Source organism: Panthera leo, chromosome B3, assembly GCF_018350215.1.
Source record: "Panthera leo isolate Ple1 chromosome B3, P.leo_Ple1_pat1.1, whole genome shotgun sequence".
Classification (NCBI taxonomy): domain Eukaryota; kingdom Metazoa; phylum Chordata; class Mammalia; order Carnivora; family Felidae; genus Panthera; species Panthera leo.
This window is the reverse complement of record NC_056684.1, coordinates 20129553-20147013: the sequence shown is the minus strand read 5'-3', so window position 1 is coordinate 20147013 and position 17461 is coordinate 20129553. Positions and strand designations below refer to the sequence as shown.

Genomic DNA, 17461 nt, shown 5'->3' with positions numbered 1-17461 from the left:
TTAAAAACTGACAATTACATGAGTGCTTTTTAAGTACTAAAATACATTTAAAAATTCTCAACACTGAAATCCTGGAATTTATTTTTGATTATCAAAAGGGTTCCTGAAGGTATTGGCAGTATACTAGTGTGACCATCACAAACACTGGCAACTAACTTATAGAATAAACAATTAGTATAAACATCTGATGCCATTTTGTATAATAAATCAACACCTGTGAAAATCAAATATGTTATTTCACCTTCCCTCAATTATGCTAAAAATATCTTTAGGAAGTAGTACATTATAATCATGTCTTACATGCACACTGCATATAACAGAAAGTAGAACCATATCAAACCTTTTAAAATATGTTTTTAATTAAAGGAAATAACACATGACATAGTTCTAAATGAACTGAAAATCTTAGTCACAATGACTAAAGCCATGCCAATACAAAAAAGAAATTCAAAATATTTCCAAGTTATTAAAAAATTAATCTTAAAGAAATCCACACCATTCCCTTGAAATTAAACGAAGTATTCAGAGTTGTCTAAAGAAACATCAAATATTTTCCTAGGGTTCCAGAATCACTAAAGCAGAGGAGTATGTTTTCATATAACACTGTATTACACTATGTACTACAATCTAAACCACCTGAGGAGATAGGCTATCTAGTCCACAAGAGAGGAGACTATATCCACCACAGACTAGGCATATGTCATGACCTCCCCCCCTTCCTACCCCAAAGCCTAATGAAGTAACAAGAACGAAAAAAGAAAAACTCCTTAAAAAAGAATAAACACCAGTAATTCCACTTGTAGGTATATACCCCCCCAAAATGAAAACATATGCACATACAAAGACTTAAACCCAAATGTTCATAGCCTCATCATTTATAATAGCCAAAAAGGGAAAAACAACCCAAATATCCATCAACATGGATAATGTTTATTTATCCAAATGAATAAATAAAAATGTGTACATCCATACAATGGAATAGTATTTGCAGTAAAAGGAAATGAAGTAGTAGCACATGCTGTGAGAGAAGCCAATCACAAAAGACCATATACAGTATAATTCCATTTACAAGAAATGTTCAGAAAAGACAAATTCAAATCTGTACGTGGTGTTGTCTAAAACAAGGGATGGGAAAGGATGGAGAGACTGGGCAGTAATAGCTTATGGTACAGTATTTCTTTTTTAGGGTAATGAAAATACTGAAGGAATGACTGGTGATGGTCATACAACTCTGTGAATATACTAAGAACCATCAAATTGTATGCTTTAAAGGGTGAATTGGATGGTATGCAAATTATATTGCAATAAAGCTAATGCAAAAAATGGTTAATGCTGAAAAAAAAAAAAACCAAACAGGAAAACATCTAGCTAGCCAAAAACAATGGCATCTGTCTGAATCTGTCTCCTTATATATCTTCCCAAAATAATATAAGAACGAATCACTACACAAAACCATTCCCTTATTATAACTTGAAGACAGACAATATCCAAATTTCAAAACAGCCAGAAACAGGCCTAAAACTTCAAAAATAAATGATTAGCATGAAACACCTGTTAGCACAGCATTAGAAATATAAGAAACTACTTTACAGAACAAATTCAAATACATCTGAAAACCTACACGAACCAGACAATTCCCTAGGGAAACACACAATTATTGAAATGACTCCATCAGAAATTAAAAATGCAATTTAAACAATGTAATTTCTGGAGAAGAAATAGAGAACATTATGAGGGAATTATCCCACAAAAAAAGCACCAGGAACAAGATGATTTCATAGGAGAATTCCACCAACTTCATAGAAGAATTCATAAGAGAATTCATAGGATGATTTCATAGAATTCATAGCCTCAAAGCTCCATATAACTCACCCAGAGCACTGAAAATGAAGGAAAGCTTCTCAACTCTTTTTTAAAAAGCAACTAGAATACTGGTATCTAACTCTGATAGTGACTGTCCATAAAGACAGAGCCCCACTACAAATATTAAAGCCCAACATAATTTATGTATATCTATCTATACAAAAAGTATTAAGCCAAAAAAGAGCAAACAGGGGGCATATAAATACTCCATGACAAAGGGATTTATTATAGGAATGCAAGATTGATATATAAGGAAATTCGCTGGTATCATATATCCTATTATTAAATTTCAATGGAAAAAAATTTTATGATTATATCCAAAGATCCTGAAAAGGACTTTGACAAAATCCAACATTCACTAATAAATTTAAAAAAATGAAAGAAAATGCATTCAATTGTAACATGTTGCTTTTCAGTAAATTACATGAAGAAATCCAGTTTCGTATACATATGTAATTTAAAAAAGAAAGAGTTATTTTAGTAGCCCTTTTAGGTAATTATGGATATTGTTTGATCTTAAACCAAAACTTGATATCAGTTTAACAGTCGCAATGCACAATCTGAATACCAATAAATACTTTGTACTGTTACATGAATACCCATTGGCCAGTTTTACACTTTCAATGGATATTTCACCCATCATGATTTTATAACAGGATGCCTTAGTCATTTGAAAAGTACTTAAAGCAAATTATTCTTCTGCTTTTTTTTGTTTTTCCTTGGAAGAAGCTCAGACTAATCTTTTTTTTTTTTTTTAAATGTTTATTTCTGAGACAGAGACAGAGACAGAGCATGAGTGGGGGAGGGGCAGAGAGAGAGAGGGAGACACAGAATCCAAAGCAGGCTCTAGGCTCCGAGCTGTCAGCACAGAGCCTGATGCCAGGCTCGAACTCACAAACTGTGAGATCATGACCAGAGCCAAAGTCAGTCGCTCAACCGACTGAGCCACCCAGGTGCCCCAGACTAATCTTTTATTCTATGTACTTTTATATTGTTCATTTACATCTTGCTTGGTAATTCTTTCATTTAAAAATTTAAAAATAACACAAAAAAATTATAAAGAAATGCTGAAAATATCAGGAACTTTCGATGAGAAAGAGATGAGAAGATATTTTCCTTAAGGTTTTACTTGTGAGCCAGTCTAAGTGTAGTTTTTGGCTGCAGTGAACCAGGGTCAAAAACCTGGCCTGCACCACTGCTTCTGTGCAGCTCCAGCACTTAGTAAGGCAGGGAATTCCTGGATTAGTGCTTGCTACAGTTCATTTAATGATTACCCAGATGTCTGTGATCCCCAAATCTGGCTGGGGATGAGAATCATTTGAGAACAGTTTCAAAGTGCTTGCTGATGTACAACCCCCCACCTCATACCAATTAAATAAAACCGGAAGAGGGGCGCTGGCAAGCATTTTTTAAAAAGTGATTCTAATGGACAACCAGGGCTGAGAACCCCAGCCTTAAATGCTTTGTGAACTTCAGACCAGGTTGGTAATCAAGAACCTTCAAAGCTCTCTGAGGTACCTGGGTGGCTTGGTTGGTTAAGTGTCCGACTTCTGATTTTGGCTCAGGTCCTGATCTCACAGTTCATGAGATGGATCCCCACATCAGGCTCTGTGTTGACAGCATGGAACCTTCTTGGGACCCTCTCTCTGCCCCTCCCCTGCTCGGGCATGCGCATTCTCCCTCTCTCTCAAAATAAATAAATTAAGAAAAAAAATTCAAAGGTTTCAACTATTCCACACTTCCCCTTCCCTCTACCTTCACCATTGTCTTATTTGACCTTCTCAATAGGTTTCTTACCTCCACCTACTTACAATTTACCTTCCCTCATGTTTGAAGGGTTATCATTTTTTTAAAGTTTATTTATTTTGAGAGAGAGAAAGAGAGAATGCATGTCAGCATGAGGAGGGGGAGGGGAAGAAGGAGGGGAGAGAGAGAGAGAGAGAGAGAATGAATGCCAAGCAGTCTCTGTACAGATAGTATAGAGCCCAACGTAGGGCTCAATTCTACAAACCGTGAGATCATGACCTGAGCCAAAATCAAGAGGTGGATGCTTAACCAATGGAACCACCCAGACATCCTTGAAGAGTTACCACTGTAAAACAATCTAATCCTGTCATTCCATTGGCCATAGGTTCAAATTCTTTAGTATGAAGCATTGTGAAATACAACTCCAACTTGCTTCCCAGCACCCTAGTCTTTGCTCTAAACACACAGAACCACGAATACCTGCTTAAGCATGCCATACATTAGCAAACTCTATTTTGTATCTCCTCTCTACACCTAGGATTCCTTTAGCATCTCATCAGTCTTGCAAGTTTCAGTTCATTAAAATCCAAGTTCAGCGTCACCCCATTCATAAAACCAAACCACTTTTCCACTAGTAGAAGAGATATACACTTCTACTTAACAAATGGCACTGTAAATAGCCTGGGGTATCAAGGCCCAGCCTGGGAGGGATTCACATACTCATCTACATATTCCAGCTAAGAACAACCCTGCCAGGGCCTAACACAAAGTGATTTGTCAACAATAACAAACTAGGGACTCAGCTGGTTAAGCGTCTGACTTCAGCTCAGGTGAGTTTAAGCCCTGTGTTGGGCTCTGTGCTGACAGCTCAGAGCCTGGAGCCTGGTTCGGATTCTGTGTCTCCCTCTCTCTCTGCCCCTCCCCTGTTCGTGCTCTGTCTCTCTCAAAAATGAATCAACATTAAAAAAAATTACAAAAAAAAATAACAAACTAAAACAAGTATATGATTATTCAATTTAATTTTAACTAAATTCCCCTTTATAGAAAGCTGTTTTTTTTAAACTAGCACTAATTTGACCATTAGCAGCTCAGACTTCTGGAAAAATAAACAGCCATAGTATCATGGATTCTGAACCTTCCTGAATTCTCAAATAAAAACAAGCAGGGCAACTGCATGATAAATAAACAAACAAACAAAAAAACCACAGACATTTACAACAAATCCAGGTAACCAATAAATGCTCTTCAGGTATAAAACACAAGCAGTCAGGGCTGAGCAACCAGCTATGAGACTTGTGTGTTCCCAATACCTACGTGGAAGGAAAGCCATACAGTGTCTGACATACCTAAGACCTGAAGAACCCCCAAATAACTGATAGGTATTCTTCACTGGAAAGAATGGCAGAACAATTTGAGAACAGCAGTGGAAACTGGGAGGGATTTCCCCTGCTCTAATAGTGGGTGAGAGCAAGGAATCAGGCAGCAGAGCCTGAATCAACTGGAGCAGTGTGACCCCTAGGAATTCTCAACACTGACCTATCAGGCCTTTCTGGACAGGGCCCAACACTGTGGAGAAACTTCTGGCAGTGCAATCAAAGTTGGGCGGGACAGGAATAACAGAGACAAAAGAGAAGGTCCAGATAAAAGTGTGCAAAAGGCAAATAGCTAGGAAATGTCAGAAAGCAGCAGTAAGGTTTTTTGGCCGACATGCATGCAAGTACGTGTACAAACACACACAGGAAAACAGCCAATTTCTAAAGAACTCAAAAGAACTAATTTTATATAAAATGAGCAAAAAAAAAGTTAACAGGATCAAATCCCTTACAAAATTACTATAAATATAGTGAGTAGCAGAATAATATCCCTACAGAAAAGGGAAGCATGCCAGAATGAGTGTTCAAAAAAAAGAGGAAAAAACGACCAAAACTGTTACTATTTAAAAACTAAAAGGCATGAGGAAAATAGGTAAGGCATGAAAGAACATAAATAAGAATTAGAAAAACTCAAAAATGAGTTGACAGAATTCAAGAGCTAATTTATAAATTTGAAAGTCATTTTTGATAGGAACACAAGACTGTAAGAGAAAAAGAAAGCAAAAACAGAGAAATCTTTTTAAAACCAAAAAAGAAATGATGCATAAGATTTTTTTTAAAATTCTGAAAGAAAGTAAGTATTGCAAGATAGGCAATAGAGATACAACATATGTACAGCAGGAGTCCCTAAAAAACTAAACCAAAATAAGGGAAAAGAACAATAAAACCAGTAAAAAAAAAAACAAAAACAAACAAAACTTAACCAATACTATTATTTTTTTAATTAAACTACATACTCAAAGGATGCATACTGCTATAGATATGAGAGTTATCTGAGAGTATCAATTCAGAAAGACTAACACCAAAGATCTACCCAAATAAAATGATTATATTTTAAGGAAAAAGACTCTCTGACATCTAGGCAAAAAAATCTCCTAATTTATAAAGAAACTTAGATTATCATCACACTTGGATAGCAAAATGTTATGCCAAAGATAACACAGTTAAAATACTCAAAAGAAACATGGGGTGCCTGGGTGGCTCAGTCAGTTAAACGTCAGACTTCAGCTCAGGTCATGATCTCACTGTTTGTGAGTTCGAGCCCTGCGTCAGGCTCTGTGCTGACAGCTCAGAGCCTGGAGCCTGCTTTGGATTCTGTCTCCCCCTCTCTCTGTTCCTCCTCCTCTTGTGCTCTGTCTCTGTCTCTCAAAAATGAATAAACATTCAAAAAAAATTTTTTTTAATAAAATAAAATACTCAAAGGAAACAGTAAGCCAAGGATTTTACATCCACTAGAATGGACAGAATGGAAAGCATAAAAGGCACACATGAGCTAATAAACATGCAAAAAGAGAGAATACCGTTTTCATGATCTTCCTTAAGAATCTAATAGAAAATGACTTTCTGACAATCAAAATAAGAGACACATAGAGAGCACTGGTGAGAAGCATTAAATATATACTTACTTCTAAGATTAAATGAGGATTAAGGGATGAAAGGATTAAAGTATGTAATAGCTATATGAGCTACATATAGTAAAAATCTTTTTTTTAAATGGGGAGAAGAATAAGGATAGCATGTGTAAAAATTTTTATCATTGTGTTCAGTAATCAAAATTGCCAGTGGCAGAATGATTATTATTCTTCACAATCATATGCTCTGTACTGGACTTACTAAATGACTAACATGGTTGCCTTCCCAAGGGATTTTCAAAAGAAACCAAATTAGTCCATTTTTTTCTCTTGTATTTTTACAATAAACACTTTGTAGGTGTGCCCAAAGATAGCTGACTTTTACACGCTTACATGAGAAAATGTCCAGATAATGTTTTTTATTATGGTGGTGAGGGAAGGGATTAAAGAGAATACATACAATCTCATGTATTTGTGCACACACATATACAGTTATAGCTTTTGGATGGAAGAGAATCAAAGAATTGTACTTTCACCATATTTTATCCTTTTGAGACCATAAGCACCCATGAGCAGCAACAGCTTAAATGTTTCTATCTTTGCCTGGTAGGGAAACTGAATTTATGATAAGAGGCCTGAAATCTGTTCAGTTTCTTGTCCAGTTTTACTGAACATTAACCATGCCCATTCCTTTATATATCATTATGACTGCTTTTGCCTTGAGTAGTTGCAACAGGGATCCTATCTATGGCCCACAACGCTGAAATAATTTACTATCTGACTCTTTACAGAAAAGGTTTGCCCAGTCATGTGTGTTAAAGCATTTTTTGATTCCTTAAAAAAAAGGGAGGTGAGGGGAGGAGTAGTTCCTAAAAGTTGACTTAGCTGCAGAAACATCTGGATAATCTCTTTTCCAAACATTCTTCTCTGTACTCTTTAAAAAAACTTTTTTAATGTTTATTTATTCTTGAGGGAGAGAGAGCCAGAGCGAGAATGGGGTAGTGGCAGAGAGAGAGGGAGACACAGAATCTGAAACAGGTTCCAGGCTCTGAGCTGTCAGCACAGAGCCTGATGCGGGGCTTGAACTCACTCACAAGCCATGAGATCATGACTCGAGCTGAAATTGGATGCTTAACTGACTGAGCCACCCAGGCGCCCTTCTTCTCTGTTCTCTTTAAAGATGCCCAGTTCTCTAGTTACAGATTTCCCTTGTTACTGTCTATTTTTTCTCCTGGCTTTCCATGCCACATTTTTACAATCAGCTAACTTAATCTTTCCTAACTTTTTTTGCCAATTACAGTTTAACTCTTCTCCACTTGTTCTTCCAATCAATCCTCAACATTCTATGACACCTGGGACGCCTGGGTGGCTCAGCTGGTTAAGCATCTAACTTCAGCTCAGGTCATGATCTTAAAGTTCATGAGTTCAAGTCCCGCATCAAGCCCTGCACTAACAGCTCAGAGCCTAGAGCCTGCTTTGGATTCTGTGCCTTCCTCTCTCTGCCCCTCCCCCACTCGGTCTTTCAAAAATAAATAAATTTAATAACAAAAAAAAATTCTATGAAACCTATTCTAATTGTTTTCCCAATGGACATTGGGATCACAGAATTTTAAAACCAAATAGATTGTCAGCAATCATTTGATTCAACTTCCTTTTTACAAACGAAGGCAGAAGGTCGGGGGCCCTATGTGTGCCTCTACTACTTTCAGATTATGACTTTATGTAGGACCTCTGTGGACTTGAGTTCCCTCACTTAAAAGAGATTAGGATTCTATTAACTCTGATACACTTTGATTCTATGAGGTTTTAAAGGCCTGTTCAAAATTAGTTAGTGCTGAGGTGCCTGGATGGCTCAGCTAGTTAAGTGTCCGATTCTTGATTTCAGCTCAGGTCATGATCTCACCATTCATGAGATCAATACCCATGTCAGGGCTCCACACTGACAGCATGGAGCCTGCTTGGGATTCTGTCTGTCTCCCTCTCTCCCTCCCCCGCTGCTCATGTTCTCTATCTTTTTCTCGATCTCAATAAATAAATTAATTAATTAATTAAGCTTTAAAAAACAGAGATCAAAAAAGACCCTTAAAGCAGTTTTTCTACCTATCTTGGTAGTTCTCAGAATGTTGCTTAAATTATCTTGACTGTTAGGTTGGTTCCTTTTTATCTTTGTGTCCTTAAACAGTCCCCTGGCTACTCAAATTGTGTGTGTATGTGTCCCCATTTATTCTCACACTCTCTAACAATTCTGATTCTCAATCTGTAGCTTCCATTTGTAATTCCTATTCTATTTTCTTACTCCCAGCTTCTTACAGGACACCTCCAACTGCTCTTCTCCAAAACTGTCATTTTCTCCACAAAACTGGACCTCGCCACCTATGTTCTACTCTTAAAAAAACACCAAAAAACAAACAAAAACACCAAAAAACAACAAGACCCAAACTTGGGCTGCTTCCTTACCAAACTTACTTCTTTTTATTTATTGCATGTATAGGTAGCTTATGTGATAGAATTATAGGAGTTCTGAATTTCAGAAATTATATTCCATACACATTTTTAAAATTTAAAATTAATTTGACATATAAATGGAAAAAGCATTACATGCTAAGTCCAATGACCTGGGCTCAAGTTATAGCTTTTATGCAGCATTTCACAAGACCTATCTGACACTCAGTTTACTTTGTGTTCCTATGAACACCTTCTTCACAGAACATTAAAATGAAGAGTTCAAAACACTTACAATGCACTCTACCAAGGTAAACAATGGCCTTCAATCAGCTAATACAAGCCTACCTTAGTTTACATGTTTACATCAGTGTAAATGCTTACTTTATACCCATCTTATACCAATTTGGTGCTACTTACCAGATATGAAGGATTTCTCCCCCTCCCCCTGCCACCTGCTCAACTTGGGACAAGTTAAATGAGATATAAGTCACATAACATAAAATTCACCCTTTAAAATGTACAATTCAATGTTTTTATGTAGTCAGAGGTGTACAACCATCACAATTAATTTGGCAACATTTTCATCACCCTAAAAAGAAATTCCTTACCTCTTTATAGCCATCATCCCTCTATGTCCCCAACCCTAAGCAACCACTAGTCTATGTTCTATTTACCTGTTCTGACCATTTCTTATAAATGGAATTATACAATATATGGTCCTTTGACTGGCTTCCTTCACTTAGTATAATGTTTTCAACATTTATCCATAGTGTAGCATGTATCAGTGTAGCATGTATTAGAAAGACTATACTTCCCCCCACCGTACTGTCTTGGCACCTTGTTCCAAATTTACTTCTTATTCAGTCACCTCACTAGCTGACACATTTGACTGCTCACCCTTAGAATATCTCCTAACTAGGTTCCTTTCTTTCAACTTTTACCCTTAATTCTTTAACATACAAATACTCAGATAATCTTTAAATAATGCTTTTTAAGAAAATAAAAAAAGATGACCAACTCATTCCCTTAAATTCCTAAATAAGAATTTGCTTAATTGTTCAAAGGATCATAAAAATACATATGCATTTTCTAAGAGAGAACATCTGAAGCTAAAGAAAGTGTAGGTGGGTCACGGTGGCAAGAGGGGTAGAACACAGGACCCTCTGAATGCCATTAGCATCTCAAGCTACAGACCTGCACTTCCCAATGACAGCCATTAGACACATCATGAGTGAGCACTTAAAACATGGTTAGTCTTACCTGAAATTGTGCTGAAATTGCAAAATGTACATTGGTTGTGTAAGAGTCAGAATGAGAAAAGTTTACCAAGTTTTGAATATTGAGTACATATAGAAAATGACATTTTAAACAAAATTTTATAATCTTATTTAACTCAATGTGTTTAAAATATTTTAACTTCACCTGTATTTTACATTTTTTAATGTGAAGACTAAAAAGTTTTAAACTACAGATGTGGTCTGCATTTGCATTGTATTGCTACTGGACAATGCTGCTATACAGACTTTCCCTAAGAGTGACTTTATTGAACAGGCTGGCCTTCTAGGGAATTAAGTTTTATTGGGCATAACCAAGTACCAAGCACCAAAGGGATAGGAAATTGATTAAGATTTCCTACCCTTGAGAAAATTATAATGCAGTAGGAGAAGGGATAGACAACAACCAAAGGAATATATTCATCTGTCACTGAGGCTCAATGGGGAGACCAGAATCCATGAGGCAAGGAGTTCTGCCTGTTTTTGTTCTCTACGCTTACAATAGAGAGAAATACCAAAAAATCACTTAGCCTTGAATATTAAATAGGATTTCAGTGGTTTCTAGCATTCTAAGGTGAAGAAAGTTTCCTCTGAGAACACAAACAGATGAGACAATATGGAAGCATATCATATATTATTCTTGACAATAAATAGGAGAAAACTTTAAGTTTTAGTCCACAGTAATTTTATTCTTTCAAAAGAAGTTAATTCCACCTTTCTTATCACTGACTGTCAGATGTCAAAGAATATGATTTGACCGTATTTGGCAATACTCGGTATCTATACTACAAGTTATTGCCGAAAGCATACAGCCTCAAATTATCTTCTTTACTCACCACAATTGCCAAAAACCCATGAGCTCACCTCAAGGAGAATGACTTTCTCCTTCTTCTGTCAATGCTTCTTAAAAATGCAATGCCAGGACTGCCTGGGTGGCTCAGTCGGTTAAGTGTCTGATGTTGGATCAGGTCATGATCTCAAGGTTCATGAGTTTAAGCCCCACATCAGGCTCTCTGTTGTCAGAGAGCTTGCTTCAAATCCTGTCCCTCTCTCTCACTGTCACTCCCCGCCACTCTCAAAAATAAACAAACATTAATGAAAAAAAAAAAACCCACTAAAAAAAAAATATGACGCCAGAGGCCATCGTCCTCCATTTCAAACTGGAACATTTTAAAAACGCGTATTAGGGGCCCCATTCCAAACCAAATGAATCAGAACCTCTGTTCACTGAGGGATGACCAAGTTGACTTCTCTTTATAATAAACCTGGAGAGCCACTGCTCTAAGTCAGTTATCAGCAAACTATAGCCTCCAGGCCGAAATAATAAGTAAATAAAGTTTTACTGAAATATAACCAGACCCACTTGTTTACCTACTGTCTGTGGTTGCTTCTGCAATACAACTGTAGAGTTGAGTAGCTGTGACAAATTTATGGTCTACAACATGTAAAATGTTTACTTATCATCCAGCACTTCAAAATACATTGTGCTGATAATGCTCTAAAATAGTCTAAATCTTACTCTGGATCAACTCAGAACACCAAAAGACTGTCAGATTTGAAAGTACTGTTCTGTGGCCTCAGAGAATGAAGTCAACTGAATTATGCTTTGGCATATATGTCTCAATTTGTACTGACAGGGCTAATTTTAAAAACCTTCAAAAAACAATTCCTGAAAAACAATAAAAAAACAATTCCTAGAGGGATGGTCTTTGAAGACTTCCATTCTGTCACAGTCTCTGTGATGAGGCCCAGAAGCAACACAGGTCTATGTTCCCAGCATAACAGTGAACATGTTTAAAACCAAAGAATTGTTAATTACAAACTCATCTCTATGTATCTTCTGATGACATTTTTCTGGGCTGGTACCTTTCTTTCTTTTTCTTTTAATATTTATTTATTTTGGAGAGAGACAGAGACAGAATGCGAGTGGGTTAGGGGCAGAGAGAGAGGGAGACATAGAAGCAGAAGCGGGCTCCAGGCTCTGAGCTGTCAGCACAGCTGACATGGGTAGCTTGAACTCACAAGCTGTGAGATCATGACCTGAGCCGAAGTTGGATGCTCAACTGAATGAGCTATCCAGGCGCCTGGGCTGGTACCTTTCTCATAGCAAAAGAAAACTGAAGTATGAGAAGAGGTCATCTACAGAACAGAACCACACTCATCTTCTAAATAGAAAACTCAGACTTGCCTGATTATTACACCTACCACGAGTTGGTATGATACTTCTAACACATTTAGAAAATTGGATTCTGTTTTCTCAATATTCGAGATCTTTTCCTACTTTACCTGAGCTAATGAAATACAGATCTGTAGTAAAATCACTTAGCATTTCCCCACATTTGAAAACCTAACAAAACCAAGCAAAGCAGCAGAAAGGAGAAACAAATTTAGCTGATCTGTGTCTTCTTTTATTTACACTTAAAAGGTATGAGGAAAAAACAAACATGTGATAATGCCAAATTATCTCTACGGTTTTGAGTGATCTAGCTTCTACCTAAAGAAATTATATAAGGAACAGCAATTTAAACCCAATGTAAGCAAAAGAAAGGAAATATTAAAATAAGAGCAGAAATCAAGGAAACAAAAAATAAAGAGTATTGATGAAAACAAAATCTGGTTTTTTAAAAGATCAATAAGATTGTTCAATCTCTAGCTAGATTGACCAGGAAATAAAAGACATAAATTACCAATATCAGAATGAAAAAAGGGACATTATTACAGATCCTACAACATTAGAATAAGGGAATATTAACCATTTTATATCCATAAATTTGACAACTTAGATGAAAGGGACAAATACTTTGAAACATACAAATTACCAAAGTTACCCAAAAAACTAATAAAGAGATATGTAACTTGAATAATCCTATATAAAATTAAAGAAACTGAATTTAAAGTTAAAAGCCTTCCCCCCCAAAAACAAACACACACACACACACACACACAACACACAAAAATCCCTCCTGGAGCAGATGGCTACACTGGTGAATTCTAAATTCTATCAAGCATTTAAGTAAGAAATAACATCAACTGTACAAGAACTCTACCAGAAAACACAATAGGAAGAAATACTTTCCAACAGCTGGTTTTGAGGCTAGTAGCTTTCCCTGATACTAAAACTAGAGAAAAACAATATGAGAGAAAAGTCTAGCAAATCAACCTATTAATATATAAGATGGAAAAGAAATCACAACCAAATAGAATTTATCTTGGGAATGCAAAACTGTTCAGTATTCAAAAAGCAAGGCAATGATTATACCAACAAACTAGTAAGAATACTCATTTCCTAACCTCAGGCACTACTTGTAAAAACAAAGTACTGGCGGGGCACCTTGGTAGCTCACTTGGTTAAGCGTCTGACTTTGACTCAGGTCGTGATCTCACGATTCGTGAGTTCTAGCCCTGTGTTTAGCTCTTTGCTGACCTTAACCTCATAAACAGCATATACAATAACCTGACAGTTAACATCATACTTAATGGTGAAAGACAGAATATTTTAATCTAAAATTAGGAATAAGGCAAGGAGGTCTGCTCACCATAATATCTTGGAAATCCTAGCTGGTGCAATAAGGCAAGAAAAAGAAACTGCATACAGATCAGATCAAAAGGAAGAAATAAAACTGCCTCTATTCACAGATGCCATGACTACATAGAAGAAAAGTTGTAAGTTCATTAAAAAAAAAAAAAAATCAATAGTATTTCTACATATGAACAATCAAAAATTTAAATGAAAAAAATACCATGTACAATAGATTCAGGAAACATGAAATGTACTTAACTAAAAACCTAGCAAAATGTGTGTAAGATCTGCATGCTGAACACTATAAAACAGTAATAAGAAAATAAAAGAATGGAAAAATACATCATGTTCAAAGTTTGGAAGACTCAGTATTGTCAGTTCTCCCTGAATTAATCTATAATGTAATAAAAATCTCAGATTTTTTTATTTGACAAACTTACTCTAAAATTTGTGTAGAAAAGCAAGAGAACTAAAATAGTCAAAACAATTAAAAAAAATAAATTTGGAGGATTCACACTACCTGATTCCTACACCTAATATAAATCTATAATAACAAATGCAGAAGTGACTGGCAGATGGGATAGGCACACAGGATCTACAGAACAGACTAGGGAAAGACCTATTTTTGACAAAGGTAGAAAGCATTTCATGAAGAAAGGAAAATGTTTTCATAAACAACTGCCCAAAAGTTTGTGGACATCCATATTAAAAAAAAAAAAAAAAAATCCTCTGCCCACATGTGATAACATACACAAAATTTAACTCAAAACATCCAGAAAAAATCCTGTGACCCTGGGCTTAGCAAAAACATCTCAAAAGCATGATTGATAAAAGTAAAAACTAACAAACTGGACTTTTATCAAAATTTAAAACTTATGCTCTGCAAAACACACTATTAAGAGAAGGAAAAAAGCAAGTTGTAGACTGGGAAAAATATGTGCAAAACAATATCTGATAAATAACTTGTACCTTGAATATATAAATAACTCTCAAAACTCAGTAACAACCTCAGTGCACCAAAGGACACAATCAACAGAGGGAAAGGCAATTCCTGGAATGAGAAAAAATATTTACAAGTCATATAGCTAAGGAGCTAATAATATTCAGAACATATAAAGAATTCCTAAAACTCAACAACTAAAAACAAATAACCGAATTAAAAAATGGGCAAAGAACTTGAATGGATGGTAATTTTATGTGTATTTTACTGCAACCAATACAAAAACAAACAAAAACCCCCATAATACCTCAATATTAAGAAAACAAACAACCCGATTAAAAGTGGGCAAAGGATTTAAATATATTTTACCAAAGAAGATATATGGATGACAAGCATACAGACTTTAATGTCCTTAGTCTTTAGAGAAATGCAAACTAAAACCACAATGACAAACACACTACACAACTATTAGAATGGCTAAAGTTAGGGGGGCAAAAAAACCCTGATAATATCAAGTGTTGACAAGGATACAAAAGCAACAGAACTCTTATACACAGCCAATGGAGATGCAAAATGGTACAGACCATTTGGTGGTTTCTCGTAAATGTTCACTTACGATAAGACTCAGAGCAAGCCCATTCCTAAATATTTACCCAAGAGAAATGAAAAGTTATGTTCATACAAAAACCTGTACACTATATAGAATTATAACCACAAAAAACTGCAAAATATCCAAATAATTCTACATCCATACAATGGAATAATACTCAAGCAATAAGGAACTAAAAATAATGGCAACAAGAGAAACTACTGATAAAAGCAACGTCATGGAGAAATCACAAATGCATTAGGCTTAGAGTATAAGAAGTAAATGCTGAGAGTATAAGAAGCTAGTCTTAGAAGACTATATATTGTATGAAATCATTTACATGACTATATGGAAAAAAAACACACCAGTGGCTACCAAGTGCCGCGGGAGGGGAACAAAGTTGATGACAAATGGGTACAAGAGAAAAGTTTCAGGTGATGGGACAGTTCCGTATTTTGGTTGTGCTGGTGCTTACATGACTATACGAATTTATCAAACAGAGAACTGTACACAGAGGATAAATTTTACTATATGCAAATTATACCAATAAAAGCAATAAAGGTGTTAAGAAAATGTAATGTGATAAAATAAAACATAATACAAAATTATATCACAACCAAACACTTATAAGGTATGAAGTTATTTTATAACATGTTTAATCTGACTTAAAAATGCTACCTAATAGCACATTTCAAACAGAGTGGCCATATTTCAACCTTAACAATTAAAAGTTAAGGTTATTGTTACTTAAATGATTTCTTCTACCACTTAGGGAGACATAAAAAAAAAGCCAACCATATCTTATCTGAAATCACTGTTTTTTAATAATTAATTTACCCATTATCTATTATGTTCAGATTCAAACATATACAAGATAATCAGGGGCAGGGTTCAGGAACTTAATTTACATACCCCTTTCTATTTTCCTAGTAATGGATACAGCTGGTAGAAACAGTAGTGTGAAGTATTTAAATATTCTCTAATCTCTTTCTATTCATTCTGAAGAGTTAGCTCTTTTCAAAGCAGGACTGGGGAGAATTATGGAAGGCACTTCCTTCATGGTAAGCATAAATAGGTCCCATTAGCCCCATTTTAAACCTATGAAAACCCAGGCTCCAGCAGGGGGTTATTAGATCACTTACTCCTTTCTAAAAGAAAAGAGGAAGGAACTAGGATTCAAATTCAGAGCAGTCTCATTCAGACACAAAGCTCTTTTTCATTTTCTTTTTTTAAGTTTATTTATTTTGAGACACAGACAGCCCAAGTGGGGGAAGGGCAGAGAGGGAGGAAGGGAGAGGGAGACAACGGTGGGGGGGGGGGGGGGGGAGGGAGGGAGGGAGGGGGAGGGGGAGAGAGAGAGAGAGAGAGAGAGAGAGAGAGAGAGAGAGAATCCCAAACAGGCTTCATGCTGGCAGCACAGAGCCCGACAGGGGGCTCAAACTCAAGAAACCTTGAAATCATGACCTGAGCCGAAACCTAGAGTCAGATGCTCAATGGACTGGGCCACCCAGGTGCCCCCCTTGGTTTTTTTAATTTGGGAAAGAGAGAGTGCACATGCACCAGTGCAAGGGAGGAGGGAGAAAGAGAATCCCAAGGAGGTTCCATGCTCAACGTAGAGCCTGATGTGGAGCTCAATCCCATGACCCTGGGATCATGACCAAAATCAAAGATACTCAACTGACTGAGCCACCCAGGGGCCCCCAAAGCTCTTAATCTTACCCAGCTTACTGCTATTTGCTCTCTGTCCATCTGCAACTGCTTAAACAATAGCTTGGATCTACATGTTTCAAATCAAAAATATCTTTTAAGGTTTTATTACTCACACAATCTGGTTTGATTTTAACCCTATAATACCTGCACATATATTCAGAAAGTCTGAAGGAGTTTACAGTTTATATCAACATGCAATGTGTTCTATCTGATGATTCAAATTTTTAAAAATAAATCACTTACTTTCTCAAGTCAGGAATAAAATAAACCAAATATACAAATAATCACCAAAAGGATATATGAAAAAGTAATCATGTTCACCTCTAACCTTAATAAAGAATTTATTGCAACTCTAATTTTAAACAAAGGAATATAGAAAAGTTTTTTCCCCTTTCTTCTGACTTCCTGACATCTGGCTTTCCTCTATTGT

At 36.1% G+C, this 17461-nt stretch overlaps 1 protein-coding gene across 12 annotated transcripts in view; it reads right to left on the bottom strand.

The window, feature by feature from the left end:
• The window catches only part of TJP1 (tight junction protein 1), a 245215-nt gene that overhangs the window by 62592 nt on the left and 165162 nt on the right, over nucleotides 1-17461 (bottom strand). The window lies entirely within an intron of this gene.